We start from the raw sequence: 12,766 nt of genomic DNA, 5'->3' as shown, positions 1-12,766 counted from the left end.
TGCGTGTTAAGCAAACGTGATAACCACTACACTACAGAAACTCTTTCTCTCTGAAGACTTCCGGGGAGAGGGTTCAAAATCTGTTAAACAATAATGTCATCGACGTGCATGGAACAATGTCAAATAGTTATACCACAGATCCTCTCAGAGACCCCAGTATGTTGGTGAACAAACGGGCAGACTTATACTTGTGACAGATTTCACAATGTGGTCCATATACTAACCTTGGAAACAAAATTTGTTCTTGCCTAATGTCATCGATGGGCATGATACAATGTCAAATAGTTATACCACAGATCCTCTCAGAGAGTGAAAAAGCGGGCAGCCTTATATTTGTGCTAAATTTCACATTATAGTCCATTAACTTGCCCTGAAATGAAAAGATATATTGAAGAATTAAGGACAAAAGGTTCTACTGAGACTTGAACTCAGATCTCTGGATTCAAAGTCCAGAGTGCTATCCATTACACCATAGAACCTTCACATGTCAATGAAAGAGCGGTACACTTGATTTCAAAGATCCCTTCATTAAAGTCGATCGCGACATAATGATTCACATAACAGGAAGACTTGATGTGTAACTACACATTGTGAAGAGCATAACCTACAAAAACTGTTTCTGTCTGGTTTCGAACCAGAGACCTTTTGCGTGTGAAGCAAACGTGATAACCACTACACTACAGAAACTCTTTCTCTTTGAGTAGTTCCCAGTAGAGGGTCCAAAATCTGTCAAAGAATAATGTCATCGCTATGCATGATACAATGTCAAATAGTTATACCACAGATCCTCTCAGAGACCCCAGTATGTTGGTGAGAAATCGGGCAGACGTATACTTGCGCCAAATTTCACATTGTAGTCCATTAACTTGCCCTGAAATGAAAAGATCTATTGATGAAATTAGGAGAAAAGACAAAAGGTTCTACTGAGACTTGAACTCAGATTGCTGGAGTCAGAGTCCAGAGTGCTAACCATTACACCATAGAACCTTCAAGTGTCATTTAAGGAGTAGTAGACTTGATTTCAACGATCCCTGCATTACAGTTGATTGCCATATAATCCTTCACATTACAGGAAGACTTGATGTCTCACTACACATTGTGAAAAGCATAACCTACAAGATCTGTTTCTGTCTGGTTTCGAACCAGAGACCTTTTGCGTGTTAAGCAAACGTGATAACCACTACACTACAGAAACTCTTTCTCTCTGAAGACTTCCGGGGAGAGGGTTCAAAATCTGTTAAACAATAATGTCATCGATGTGCATGGAACAATGTCAAATAGTTATACCACAGATCCTCTCAGAGACCCCAGTATGTTGGTGAACAAACGGGCAGACTTATACTTGTGACAGATTTCACAATGTGGTCCATATACTAACCTTGGAAACAAAATTTGTTCTTGCCTAATGTCATCGATGGGCATGATACAATGTCAAATAGTTATACCACAGATCCTCTCAGAGAGTGAAAAAGCGGGCAGCCTTATATTTGTGCTAAATTTCACATTATAGTCCATTAACTTGCCCTGAAATGAAAAGATATATTGAAGAATTAAGGACAAAAGGTTCTACTGAGACTTGAACTCAGATCTCTGGATTCAAAGTCCAGAGTGCTAACCATTACACCATAGAACCTTCACATGTCAATGAAAGAGCGGTACACTTGATTTCAAAGATCCCTTCATTAAAGTCGATCGCGACATAATGATTCACATAACAGGAAGACTTGATGTGTAACTACACATTGTGAAGAGCATAACCTACAAAAACTGTTTCAGTCTGGTTTCGAACCAGAGACCTTTTGCGTGTGAAGCAAACGTGATAACCACTACACTACAGAAACTTTTTCTCTTTGAGTAGTTCCCAGTAGAGGGTCCAAAATCTGTCAAAGAATAATGTCATCGCTATGCATGATACAATGTCAAATAGTTATACCACAGATCCTCTCAGAGACCCCAGTATGTTGGTGAGAAATCGGGCAGACGTATACTTGCGCCAAATTTCACATTGTAGTCCATTAACTTGCCCTGAAATGAAAAGATCTATTGATGAAATTAGGAGAAAAGACAAAAGGTTCTACTGAGACTTGAACTCAGATTGCTGGAGTCAGAGTCCAGAGTGCTAACCATTACACCATAGAACCTTCAAGTGTCATTTAAGGAGTAGTAGACTTGATTTCAACGATCCCTGCATTACAGTTGATTGCCATATAATCCTTCACATTACAGGAAGACTTGATGTCTCACTACACATTGTGAAAAGCATAACCTACAAGATCTGTTTCTGTCTGGTTTCGAACCAGAGACCTTTTGCGTGTTAAGCAAACGTGATAACCACTACACTACAGAAACTCTTTCTCTCTGAAGGCTTCCGGGGAGAGGGTTCAAAATCTGTTAAACAATAATGTCATCGACGTGCATGGAACAATGTCAAATAGTTATACCACAGATCCTCTCAGAGACCCCAGTATGTTGGTGAACAAACGGGCAGACTTATACTTGTGACAGATTTCACAATGTGGTCCATATACTAACCTTGGAAACAAAATTTGTTCTTGCCTAATGTCATCGATGGGCATGATACAATGTCAAATAGTTATACCACAGATCCTCTCAGAGAGTGAAAAAGCGGGCAGCCTTATATTTGTGCTAAATTTCACATTATAGTCCATTAACTTGCCCTGAAATGAAAAGATATATTGAAGAATTAAGGACAAAAGGTTCTACTGAGACTTGAACTCAGATCTCTGGATTCAAAGTCCAGAGTGCTATCCATTACACCATAGAACCTTCACATGTCAATGAAAGAGCGGTACACTTGATTTCAAAGATCCCTTCATTAAAGTCGATCGCAACATAATGATTCACATAACAGGAAGACTTGATGTGTAACTACACATTGTGAAGAGCATAACCTACAAAAACTGTTTCTGTCTGGTTTCGAACCAGAGACCTTTTGCGTGTGAAGCAAACGTGATAACCACTACACTACAGAAACTTTTTCTCTTTGAGTAGTTCCCAGTAGAGGGTCCAAAATCTGTCAAAGAATAATGTCATCGCTATGCATGATACAATGTCAAATAGTTATACCACAGATCCTCTCAGAGACCCCAGTATGTTGGTGAGAAATCGGGCAGACGTATACTTGCGCCAAATTTCACATTGTAGTCCATTAACTTGCCCTGAAATGAAAAGATCTATTGATGAAATTAGGAGAAAAGACAAAAGGTTCTACTGAGACTTGAACTCAGATTGCTGGAGTCAGAGTCCAGAGTGCTAACCATTACACCATAGAACCTTCAAGTGTCATTTAAGGAGTAGTAGACTTGATTTCAACGATCCCTGCATTACAGTTGATTGCCATATAATCCTTCACATTACAGGAAGACTTGATGTCTCACTACACATTGTGAAAAGCATAACCTACAAGATCTGTTTCTGTCTGGTTTCGAACCAGAGACCTTTTGCGTGTTAAGCAAACGTGATAACCACTACACTACAGAAACTCTTTCTCTCTGAAGACTTCCGGGGAGAGGGTTCAAAATCTGTTAAACAATAATGTCATCGATGTGCATGGAACAATGTCAAATAGTTATACCACAGATCCTCTCAGAGACCCCAGTATGTTGGTGAACAAACGGGCAGACTTATACTTGTGACAGATTTCACAATGTGGTCCATATACTAACCTTGGAAACAAAATTTGTTCTTGCCTAATGTCATCGATGGGCATGATACAATGTCAAATAGTTATACCACAGATCCTCTCAGAGAGTGAAAAAGCGGGCAGCCTTATATTTGTGCTAAATTTCACATTATAGTCCATTAACTTGCCCTGAAATGAAAAGATATATTGAAGAATTAAGGACAAAAGGTTCTACTGAGACTTGAACTCAGATCTCTGGATTCAAAGTCCAGAGTGCTAACCATTACACCATAGAACCTTCACATGGCAATGAAAGAGCGGTACACTTGATTTCAAAGATCCCTTCATTAAAGTCGATCGCGACATAATGATTCACATAACAGGAAGACTTGATGTGTAACTACACGTTGTGAAGAGCATAACCTACAAAAACTGTTTCTGTCTGGTTTCGAACCAGAGACCTTTTGCGTGTGAAGCAAACGTGATAACCACTACACTACAGAACCTCTTTCTCTTTGAGTGGTTCCCAGTAGAGGGTCCAAAATCTGTCAAAGAATAATGTCATCGCTATGCATGATACAATGTCAAATAGTTATACCACAGATCCTCTCAGAGACCCCAGTATGTTGGTGAGAAATCGGGCAGACGTATACTTGCGCCAAATTTCACATTGTAGTCCATTAACTTGCCCTGAAATGAAAAGATCTATTGATGAAATTAGGAGAAAAGACAAAAGGTTCTACTGAGACTTGAACTCAGATTGCTGGAGTCAGAGTCCAGAGTGCTAACCATTACACCATAGAACCTTCAAGTGTCATTTAAGGAGTAGTAGACTTGATTTCAACGATCCCTGCATTACAGTTGATTGCCATATAATCCTTCACATTGCAGGAAGACTTGAGGTCTCACTACACATTGTGAAAAGCATAACCTACAAGATCTGTTTCTGTCTGGTTTCGAACCAGAGACCTTTTGCGTGTTAAGCAAACGTGATAACCACTACACTACAGAAACTCTTTCTCTCTGAAGACTTCCGGGGAGAGGGTTCAAAATCTGTTAAACAATAATGTCATCGATGTGCATGGAACAATGTCAAATAGTTATACCACAGATCCTCTCAGAGACCCCAGTATGTTTGTGAACAAACGGGCAGACTTATACTTGTGACAGATTTCACAATGTGGTCCATATACTAACCTTGGAAACAAAATTTGTTCTTGCCTAATGTCATCGATGGGCATGATACAATGTCAAATAGTTATACCACAGATCCTCTCAGAGAGTGAAAAAGCGGGCAGCCTTATATTTGTGCTAAATTTCACATTATAGTCCATTAACTTGCCCTGAAATGAAAAGATACATTGAAGATTTAAGGACAAAAAGTTCTACTGAGACTTGAACTCAGATCTCTGGATTCAAAGTCCAGAGTGCTAACCATTACACAATAGAACCTTCACATGTCAATGAAAGAGCGGTACACTTGATTTCAAAGATCCCTTCATTAAAGTCGATTGCGACATAATGATTCACATAACAGGAAGACTTGATGTGTAACTACACGTTGTGAAGAGCATAACCTACAAAAACTGTTTCTGTCTGGTTTCGAACCAGAGACCTTTTGCGTGTGAAGCAAACGTGATAACCACTACACTACAGAACCTCTTTCTCTTTGAGTGGTTCCCAGTAGAGGGTCCAAAATCTGTCAAAGAATAATGTCATCGCTATGCATGATACAATGTCAAATAGTTATACCACAGATCCTCTCAGAGACCCCAGTATGTTGGTGAGAAATCGGGCAGACGTATACTTGCGCCAAATTTCACATTGTAGTCCATTAACTTGCCCTGAAATGAAAAGATCTATTGATGAAATTAGGAGAAAAGACAAAAGGTTCTACTGAGACTTGAACTCAGATTGCTGGAGTCAGAGTCCAGAGTGCTAACCATTACACCATAGAACCTTCAAGTGTCAATTAAGGAGTAGTAGACTTGATTTCAACGATCCCTGCATTACAGTTGATTGCCATATAATCCTTCACATTGCAGGAAGACTTGATGTCTCACTACACATTGTGAAAAGCATAACCTACAAGATTTGTTTCTGTCTGGTTTCGAACCAGAGACCTTTTGTGTGTTAAGCAAACGTGATAACCACTACACTACAGAAACTCTTTCTCTTTGAGTAGTTCCCAGTAGAGGGTCCAAAATTTGTTAAACAATAATGTCATCGACGTGCATGGAACAATGTCTAATAGTTATACCACAGATCCTCTCAGAGACCCCAGTATGTTGGTGAACAAACGGGCAGACTTATACTTGTGACAGATTTCACAATGTGGTCCATATACTAACCTTGGAAACAAAATTTGTTCTTGCCTAATGTCATCGATGGGCATGATACAATGTCAAATAGTTATACCACAGATCCTCTCAGAGAGTGAAAAAGCGGGCAGCCTTATATTTGTGCTAAATTTCACATTATAGTCCATTAACTTGCCCTGAAATGAAAAGATATATTGAAGTATTAAGGACAAAAGGTTCTACTGAGACTTGAACTCAGATCTCTGGATTCAAAGTCCAGAGTGCTAACCATTACACCATAGAACCTTCAAGTGTCATTTAAGGAGTAGTAGACTTGATTTCAACGATCCCTGCATTACAGTTGATTGCCATATAATCCTTCACATTACAGGAAGACTTGATGTCTCACTACACATTGTGAAAAGCATAACCTACAAGATCTGTTTCTGTCTGGTTTCGAACCAGAGACCTTTTGCGTGTGAAGCAAACGTGATAACCACTACACTACAGAAACTCTTTCTCTTTGAGTAGTTCCCAGTAGAGGGTCCAAAATTTGTCAAAGAATAATGTCATCGCTATGCATGATACAATGTCAAATAGTTATACCACAGATCCTCTCAGAGACCCCAGTATGTTGGTGAGAAATCGGGCAGACGTATACTTGCGCCAAATTTCACATTGTAGTCCATTAACTTGCCCTGAAATGAAAAGATCTATTGATGAAATTAGGAGAAAAGACAAAAGGTTCTACTGAGACTTGAACTCAGATTGCTGGAGTCAGAGTCCAGAGTGCTAACCATTACACCATAGAACCTTCAAGTGTCATTTAAGGAGTAGTAGACTTGATTTCAACGATCCCTGCATTACAGTTGATTGCCATATAATCCTTCACATTGCAGGAAGACTTGATGTCTCACTACACATTGTGAAAAGCATAACCTACAAGATCTGTTTCTGTCTGGTTTCGAACCAGAGACCTTTTGCGTGTTAAGCAAACGTGATAACCACTACACTACAGAAACTCTTTCTCTCTGAAGACTTCCGGGGAGAGGGTTCAAAATCTGTTAAACAATAATGTCATCGATGTGCATGGAACAATGTCAAATAGTTATACCACAGATCCTCTCAGAGACCCCAGTATGTTGGTGAACAAACGGGCAGACTTATACTTGTGACAGATTTCACAATGTGGTCCATATACTAACCTTGGAAACAAAATTTGTTCTTGCCTAATGTCATCGATGGGCATGATACAATGTCAAATAGTTATACCACAGATCCTCTCAGAGAGTGAAAAAGCGGGCAGCCTTATATTTGTGCTAAATTTCACATTATAGTCCATTAACTTGCCCTGAAATGAAAAGATATACTGAAGAATTAAGGACCAAAGGTTCTACTGAGACTTGAACTCAGATCTCTGGATTCAAAGTCCAGAGTGCTAACCATTACACCATAGAACCTTCACATGTCAATGAAAGAGCGGTACACTTGATTTCAAAGATCCCTTCATTAAAGTCGATCACGACATAATGATTCACATAACAGGAAGACTTGATGTGTAACTACACATTGTGAAGAGCATAACCTACAAAAACTGTTTCAGTCTGGTTTCGAACCAGAGACCTTTTGCGTGTGAAGCAAACGTGATAACCACTACACTACAGAACCTCTTTCTCTTTGAATGGTTCCCAGTAGAGGGTCCAAAATTTGTCAAAGAATAATGTCATCGCTATGCATGATACAATGTCAAATAGTTATACCACAGATCCTCTCAGAGACCCCAGTATGTTGGTGAGAAATCGGGCAGACGTATACTTGCGCCAAATTTCACATTGTAGTCCATTAACTTGCCCTGAAATGAAAAGATCTATTGATGAAATTAGGAGAAAAGACAAAAGGTTCTACTGAGACTTGAACTCAGATTGCTGGAGTCAGAGTCCAGAGTGCTAACCATTACACCATAGAACCTTCAAGTGTCATTTAAGGAGTAGTAGACTTGATTTCAACGATCCCTGCATTACAGTTGATTGCCATATAATCCTTCACATTGCAGGAAGACTTGATGTCTCACTACACATTGTGAAAAGCATAACCTACAAGATCTGTTTCTGTCTGGTTTCGAACCAGAGACCTTTTGTGTGTTAAGCAAACGTGATAACCACTACACTACAGAAACTCTTTCTCTTTGAGTAGTTCCCAGTAGAGGGTCCAAAATCTGTTAAACAATAATGTCATCGATGTGCATGGAACAATGTCAAATAGTTATACCACAGATCCTCTCAGAGACCCCAGTATGTTGGTGAACAAACGGGCAGACTTATACTTGTGACAAATTTCACAATGTGGTCCATATACTAACCTTGGAAACAAAATTTGTTCTTGCCTAATGTCATCGATGGGCATGATACAATGTCAAATAGTTATACCACAGATCCTCACAGAGAGCACAGTATGTTGGTGAAAAAGCGGGCAGCCTTATATTTGTGCTAAATTTCACATTATAGTCCATTAACTTGCCCTGAATTGAAAAGATCTATTGATGAAATTAGGATAAAAGACAAAAGGTTCTATTGAGACTTGAACTCAGGTTGCTGGAGTCAGAGTCCAGAGTGCTAACCATTACACCATAGAACCATTATGTAGCAATGAAAGAGAAGTAGACTTGATTTCAAAGATCCCTGCATTAAAGTCGATTGATATATGAACCATCACATAACAGGAAGACTTGATGTCTCACTACACATTGTGAAAAGCATATCCTACTAAAATGTACCGTAGAGTGAGAATGGGGGGCCGAAGCAATGGTGGCACGGGAGGAACAGGGTGCTTTCAAAGAAGGAGAGAAAGTGGGGATGCAGACTCTGAGAGCGAAGAAGGATCCACAAGCTGAATACTTTATTCTACAGATTATTTGTATTTTCCAGTCCATACATTCAACACTCAATGGTCATTAACAAGAAATAAAAATTAAAATTCTGGGTGAAGTAAATTTTTTCAATCTCTTTTATGTTACAAATGTAATAGCTACAAACTACTTACAGTTAAAATATTTTTGACAGCAAAAATAAAAAAAATAGCATGTCATCTTCATAAAGAGTCCAAGCTCTTGCATGTACTCCAAATTGTTCAAGAACAGCAGCTGATTTAATTTGGGTTTACCTTTTCAGCCGTCTTCGGTGATTTAGGGGGTAAGGGTTAAGGGGTTAAACCAGGGGTGGGCAACTCCAGGCCTGGAGGGCTGGTCTCCTGCAACTTTTAGATGTGTCTCTACTTCAACACACCTGAGTCAAATAATGAGGTCATTAGCAGGACTCTGGAGAACTTGACTAAACTTAGGAGGTGATTCAGCTGTTGGATTCAGGTGTGTTGGACCAGGGAGACATCTAAGAGTTGCAGGACACCGGCCCTCGAGGACCACGGTTGCCCACCCCTGGGTTAAACAATAGAAAGTGTGTTCATCAAAAATATTTACAGTTAGAGAGTGGCCCAAAAATCTCTTGACAAAATCCTTGATTGATGTGGTTGAGTGTTTTCCAATGATCCTTAAGCAGTCCAAGAAAGAGTTACCAGTTATTGATTTTCTTATCCTCGTAAAGTTGGCAGTTTCTGGTGATGTACCTGGCCATAGAAAGGATGGTAGTACAGAGGAAACTGGTGTTTCACCTCTGTACATCCATGATTAGGATGAAAACATAAGGGGGGACATGTAACCCACGTGACTGCCATGACCAAACTACTTTCCCTCTAAGGTCCGTGATTAATATATGTGTTTCTGGATTTTTCAAATGCTGCTGCTCACTGAGGCTGTGAGCGTCCGTTGTTCATCAAACAATCTGAAACCTACAAATCTGACTCAACTATTGCATGAAATGTGATGTTCATCGGTGAGTTATTCTATTAACTCAGCTCTAATGCAATGTCTTATTTGCAACAATAGCCCCACTAATGTTAACTCCCTCCCGCTGTAGTGCTCACCAGGTTGTGGTCCAGTTGGCAGCTGTTATAGCTTCCCCTTGCAACTTCCCAAACTGCTAACATTGCATAAATATCCTCAAACAATTCACTACTCGACCCTGAGTCGCGATCATGTTTAAGCATAAAATAGAGCATTAAACTGAGGCTACACGCTATGCCAGTTTGCTAAGAGCTTGGCTAGTGGCTACACAGGTCAGTCCAATCCATTTATCTCAATGAATGTGAAACCAAATTAAGCAAGCCGAATTAAAGGCAATACCTTTAATACTAAAAGGTACTTTTTTCCCCCCTTTTTAGGTCTGACCATTTTTATGATGGTTTTGTTAGTTGTATGATAAAATTATATCATATACCATGAGATGACAAATTTCTTGTCATCTCAAATTTCAATCTTGAGATGACACATATACAGTGCATGAAAATGATTTTGTGATTATGAAACAGTTTCCATCTTTTTCCAACATGTACTACTAACATAGTAATGCACATAAGTTAGTGTTAGCTAAACGGTGAGGACGTCCCATGATCAGAACAACCGATCAGAATCTCAGAATTCTGACTTAATCTCATGATTCTGAGATTAAGTCAGAATTATTATTATTACATTTTTTTTCCAATGGTTCTAATCCTCTTCCGTACTTTTGGTTTAGTGATGACGACTTACTTTTTTTGTGTTGAATGAACTTAAAATTTAAACATTTTTACTTCAAGGAACTTTTTATTTTGACTTTACTTGAAACAATTGAGTTGAGTGACGTGTTCATATCCTACGTCTGACATCATGACACAAGCTTCCCCGGGCACAGATTCAGTGCTGTAGCGGCACAGGGATAGAGCACCACCCATTTAAGAAGACCTTAGTTCTCGATGCGGCCTGATGACCCTTCCCGCATATCTTCCCCCTCTTTCATTATCCACTTTCCTCTCTTACTGCTGTCAAATAAAGGCTGCCTGAGCCAAAAATACCTTTAAAAAGACCCTTTATTAGTTTACTTCTTCATTTGCAGTAAACTAAATGATTTGGGTAAGACTGACTTACATTTGTCAAGTTAAACCAACTTGATAAATTAAGTTGGATAAATTTATTTTAATTACTTGTTACCAATTAAAGCAATTCAATTAAGTTGATTCAACTATCTTCTTTTTTCAGTGTTGAAGCAGCAGCTCAGAGTCACTGGACAAGATGAAGTTACAATTTCAACATTGAGGTTTCTTGTTGGCACTTCTCACTTGACCCAATGCTTCATCAGGCCACGCTGCACATCCGGTGACACCATGGAAGAGAACATTTGGAGTATATACTCCCATTTATATTGGAGTTTGAAAGATTTACTCCAATTTTATATCAGAGAAGATCTTAAAAAAAAAAAAAAGTAGTGATTTTCTCATAAAATCCTTTTTTCTTTTTTACAAATCCAGTTTTGGGGCTATGACATAATCCAGAAAAGGTTGTGTTAGCAATGCTTGCTTTTTAGACAAGTCTTTAAAATAGATGACAAAGATTAACCTGCTTCACTTCAAAATAATACCTAGCTAGGTCTTGTGGACAATTATCCGTTCTCCATGCTGAGTTCTTGATGTATGAGGTTAAAAAAAAAGAGTCAGTGAGTTGAATTCATGAATTCCATTTATTAACACCAAAATACAGTTGGTCCGTTTCTCATGCCACCTTTATGAGCTGGCAAGACAAAATGGCAACCAAGAACAGTTTGTGATCTGCTTTGTTAGCCTCTATCTAAGCTACGCCCTGAAGAGGCCGTTCCCTAGTCTGTCATTTCCTCTAAGCCTGGCTCTCATTTGCATTTCCTAACATGTCATGTCCTTTACGTTTTGCTTAGCAACTAGCTTAAAGAGACAGAAGGAAAACACAGAATTTATTTATTCTCAAGTCTTGTAACAAATGTGAAGCTGCTGCAGTCTTTACCTTTCCTAGTTTAAAATGTTAAAATAATTTCTTTAAATGCTATAAAACATAAACAATGTATGAATTAAGGTTGTCACTATTCCTCATATGGTTCATGTACCTAAATTATTAAAATTTGAGGCAAATTATCTGCCTCGAAGCTTTGTTAAATTTTGTTCTACTGTTAAATGCACCGCGTTTCAGACAGGGGATTATTTATGTTGTGCAGTGCTCTTACTTCCTCCAATATGTGCTAGCAACATAACGTCCAATTTTCAAGTTCGATCCGGGGGGGATTTCACTGATTGATCATAATGCCCAGGTTTTTAGTGTTTTTTGGGGGACCAATTGTCAGAATCTGTGTTTTTCTGTTTTTATTTTGAGTTTTAGTGTCTTCTGAGTCTCCGTGTTGTCCTGTCTTCCCCTTGATTGTTCCCAGGTGTGTCTCGTTCCCTTATTACCTCCTGTGTATTTAATGTCCCCTGTGTTTCTGCGTCTCTTTCGGGTCCTCGTTGCGTGTCGCGTCATTTCTGTCTGTCTGCCTGTTTGTTTGCCACAGAGATATTCTGTTGCTACCTGTGTGAGCCCTGGCTTCTGCTCAGCCGTGCCACCAGAACCTTTTGGACTGTTTGGAGCATGATTTATTATTAAAATACCATCTCTCTCTTACCTGGGTCTCAGCATCTGCCTCCTCACCACCAACACCCACCAATTCATGACACCAATAGGAATCCTTAAAATGACTGATGCAATGTGTAGAGTATGATAGCCCAAAGCTGCTGTCTAGTGGCTGGTTCAGAGTGAATGGTGGTACAAATGCAGAGTTTAGATTGAACACAGCTGGTGCTTAGTGTAGCTTTACAGACGAACAGGAAAATAAATTTCCTACCATCCGCGACAAATGGGTTGCGGATCAGTATGTGTTTTGTGTGATGAAGGAGTCAA

General features: G+C 39.2%; 29 non-coding genes across 29 annotated transcripts; all 29 read right to left on the bottom strand.

Annotated features, from left to right (window-relative positions):
* Positions 1 to 407: 407 nt before the first annotated feature.
* Positions 408 to 479, bottom strand: trnaq-uug (transfer RNA glutamine (anticodon UUG)). The gene has a single exon. It is a non-coding gene; the product is annotated as a tRNA-Gln (tRNA).
* Positions 480 to 614: 135 nt separating this feature from the next.
* On the bottom strand, positions 615 to 687 carry trnav-cac (transfer RNA valine (anticodon CAC)). Its single transcript has one exon. It is a non-coding gene; the product is annotated as a tRNA-Val (tRNA).
* A 228-nt stretch (positions 688 to 915) lies between these two features.
* Positions 916 to 987, bottom strand: trnaq-cug (transfer RNA glutamine (anticodon CUG)). Its single transcript has one exon. It is a non-coding gene; the product is annotated as a tRNA-Gln (tRNA).
* A 135-nt stretch (positions 988 to 1,122) lies between these two features.
* trnav-aac (transfer RNA valine (anticodon AAC)) lies at positions 1,123 to 1,195 on the bottom strand. The gene has a single exon. It is a non-coding gene; the product is annotated as a tRNA-Val (tRNA).
* Positions 1,196 to 1,561: 366 nt separating this feature from the next.
* trnaq-uug (transfer RNA glutamine (anticodon UUG)) lies at positions 1,562 to 1,633 on the bottom strand. The gene has a single exon. It is a non-coding gene; the product is annotated as a tRNA-Gln (tRNA).
* Positions 1,634 to 1,768: 135 nt separating this feature from the next.
* On the bottom strand, positions 1,769 to 1,841 carry trnav-cac (transfer RNA valine (anticodon CAC)). The gene has a single exon. It is a non-coding gene; the product is annotated as a tRNA-Val (tRNA).
* Positions 1,842 to 2,069: 228 nt separating this feature from the next.
* On the bottom strand, positions 2,070 to 2,141 carry trnaq-cug (transfer RNA glutamine (anticodon CUG)). The gene has a single exon. It is a non-coding gene; the product is annotated as a tRNA-Gln (tRNA).
* A 135-nt stretch (positions 2,142 to 2,276) lies between these two features.
* Positions 2,277 to 2,349, bottom strand: trnav-aac (transfer RNA valine (anticodon AAC)). Its single transcript has one exon. It is a non-coding gene; the product is annotated as a tRNA-Val (tRNA).
* A 366-nt stretch (positions 2,350 to 2,715) lies between these two features.
* On the bottom strand, positions 2,716 to 2,787 carry trnaq-uug (transfer RNA glutamine (anticodon UUG)). The gene has a single exon. It is a non-coding gene; the product is annotated as a tRNA-Gln (tRNA).
* A 135-nt stretch (positions 2,788 to 2,922) lies between these two features.
* On the bottom strand, positions 2,923 to 2,995 carry trnav-cac (transfer RNA valine (anticodon CAC)). Its single transcript has one exon. It is a non-coding gene; the product is annotated as a tRNA-Val (tRNA).
* Positions 2,996 to 3,223: 228 nt separating this feature from the next.
* trnaq-cug (transfer RNA glutamine (anticodon CUG)) lies at positions 3,224 to 3,295 on the bottom strand. Its single transcript has one exon. It is a non-coding gene; the product is annotated as a tRNA-Gln (tRNA).
* A 135-nt stretch (positions 3,296 to 3,430) lies between these two features.
* trnav-aac (transfer RNA valine (anticodon AAC)) lies at positions 3,431 to 3,503 on the bottom strand. Its single transcript has one exon. It is a non-coding gene; the product is annotated as a tRNA-Val (tRNA).
* Positions 3,504 to 3,869: 366 nt separating this feature from the next.
* On the bottom strand, positions 3,870 to 3,941 carry trnaq-uug (transfer RNA glutamine (anticodon UUG)). Its single transcript has one exon. It is a non-coding gene; the product is annotated as a tRNA-Gln (tRNA).
* A 135-nt stretch (positions 3,942 to 4,076) lies between these two features.
* trnav-cac (transfer RNA valine (anticodon CAC)) lies at positions 4,077 to 4,149 on the bottom strand. The gene has a single exon. It is a non-coding gene; the product is annotated as a tRNA-Val (tRNA).
* A 228-nt stretch (positions 4,150 to 4,377) lies between these two features.
* On the bottom strand, positions 4,378 to 4,449 carry trnaq-cug (transfer RNA glutamine (anticodon CUG)). Its single transcript has one exon. It is a non-coding gene; the product is annotated as a tRNA-Gln (tRNA).
* Positions 4,450 to 4,584: 135 nt separating this feature from the next.
* On the bottom strand, positions 4,585 to 4,657 carry trnav-aac (transfer RNA valine (anticodon AAC)). Its single transcript has one exon. It is a non-coding gene; the product is annotated as a tRNA-Val (tRNA).
* A 366-nt stretch (positions 4,658 to 5,023) lies between these two features.
* Positions 5,024 to 5,095, bottom strand: trnaq-uug (transfer RNA glutamine (anticodon UUG)). Its single transcript has one exon. It is a non-coding gene; the product is annotated as a tRNA-Gln (tRNA).
* A 135-nt stretch (positions 5,096 to 5,230) lies between these two features.
* Positions 5,231 to 5,303, bottom strand: trnav-cac (transfer RNA valine (anticodon CAC)). Its single transcript has one exon. It is a non-coding gene; the product is annotated as a tRNA-Val (tRNA).
* Positions 5,304 to 5,531: 228 nt separating this feature from the next.
* Positions 5,532 to 5,603, bottom strand: trnaq-cug (transfer RNA glutamine (anticodon CUG)). The gene has a single exon. It is a non-coding gene; the product is annotated as a tRNA-Gln (tRNA).
* A 135-nt stretch (positions 5,604 to 5,738) lies between these two features.
* On the bottom strand, positions 5,739 to 5,811 carry trnav-aac (transfer RNA valine (anticodon AAC)). Its single transcript has one exon. It is a non-coding gene; the product is annotated as a tRNA-Val (tRNA).
* Positions 5,812 to 6,177: 366 nt separating this feature from the next.
* On the bottom strand, positions 6,178 to 6,249 carry trnaq-uug (transfer RNA glutamine (anticodon UUG)). The gene has a single exon. It is a non-coding gene; the product is annotated as a tRNA-Gln (tRNA).
* Positions 6,250 to 6,384: 135 nt separating this feature from the next.
* On the bottom strand, positions 6,385 to 6,457 carry trnav-cac (transfer RNA valine (anticodon CAC)). The gene has a single exon. It is a non-coding gene; the product is annotated as a tRNA-Val (tRNA).
* A 228-nt stretch (positions 6,458 to 6,685) lies between these two features.
* Positions 6,686 to 6,757, bottom strand: trnaq-cug (transfer RNA glutamine (anticodon CUG)). Its single transcript has one exon. It is a non-coding gene; the product is annotated as a tRNA-Gln (tRNA).
* Positions 6,758 to 6,892: 135 nt separating this feature from the next.
* On the bottom strand, positions 6,893 to 6,965 carry trnav-aac (transfer RNA valine (anticodon AAC)). The gene has a single exon. It is a non-coding gene; the product is annotated as a tRNA-Val (tRNA).
* A 366-nt stretch (positions 6,966 to 7,331) lies between these two features.
* trnaq-uug (transfer RNA glutamine (anticodon UUG)) lies at positions 7,332 to 7,403 on the bottom strand. The gene has a single exon. It is a non-coding gene; the product is annotated as a tRNA-Gln (tRNA).
* A 135-nt stretch (positions 7,404 to 7,538) lies between these two features.
* Positions 7,539 to 7,611, bottom strand: trnav-cac (transfer RNA valine (anticodon CAC)). The gene has a single exon. It is a non-coding gene; the product is annotated as a tRNA-Val (tRNA).
* A 228-nt stretch (positions 7,612 to 7,839) lies between these two features.
* Positions 7,840 to 7,911, bottom strand: trnaq-cug (transfer RNA glutamine (anticodon CUG)). Its single transcript has one exon. It is a non-coding gene; the product is annotated as a tRNA-Gln (tRNA).
* Positions 7,912 to 8,046: 135 nt separating this feature from the next.
* Positions 8,047 to 8,119, bottom strand: trnav-aac (transfer RNA valine (anticodon AAC)). Its single transcript has one exon. It is a non-coding gene; the product is annotated as a tRNA-Val (tRNA).
* Positions 8,120 to 8,505: 386 nt separating this feature from the next.
* trnaq-cug (transfer RNA glutamine (anticodon CUG)) lies at positions 8,506 to 8,577 on the bottom strand. The gene has a single exon. It is a non-coding gene; the product is annotated as a tRNA-Gln (tRNA).
* Between the last annotated feature and the right edge of the window lie 4,189 nt (positions 8,578 to 12,766).

Source organism: Xiphophorus couchianus, chromosome 20, assembly GCF_001444195.1.
Source record: "Xiphophorus couchianus chromosome 20, X_couchianus-1.0, whole genome shotgun sequence".
Lineage (NCBI taxonomy): Eukaryota > Metazoa > Chordata > Actinopteri > Cyprinodontiformes > Poeciliidae > Xiphophorus > Xiphophorus couchianus.
The sequence above is the reverse complement of the archived record's forward strand: the minus strand, read 5'-3'. Positions and strand labels throughout refer to the sequence as shown.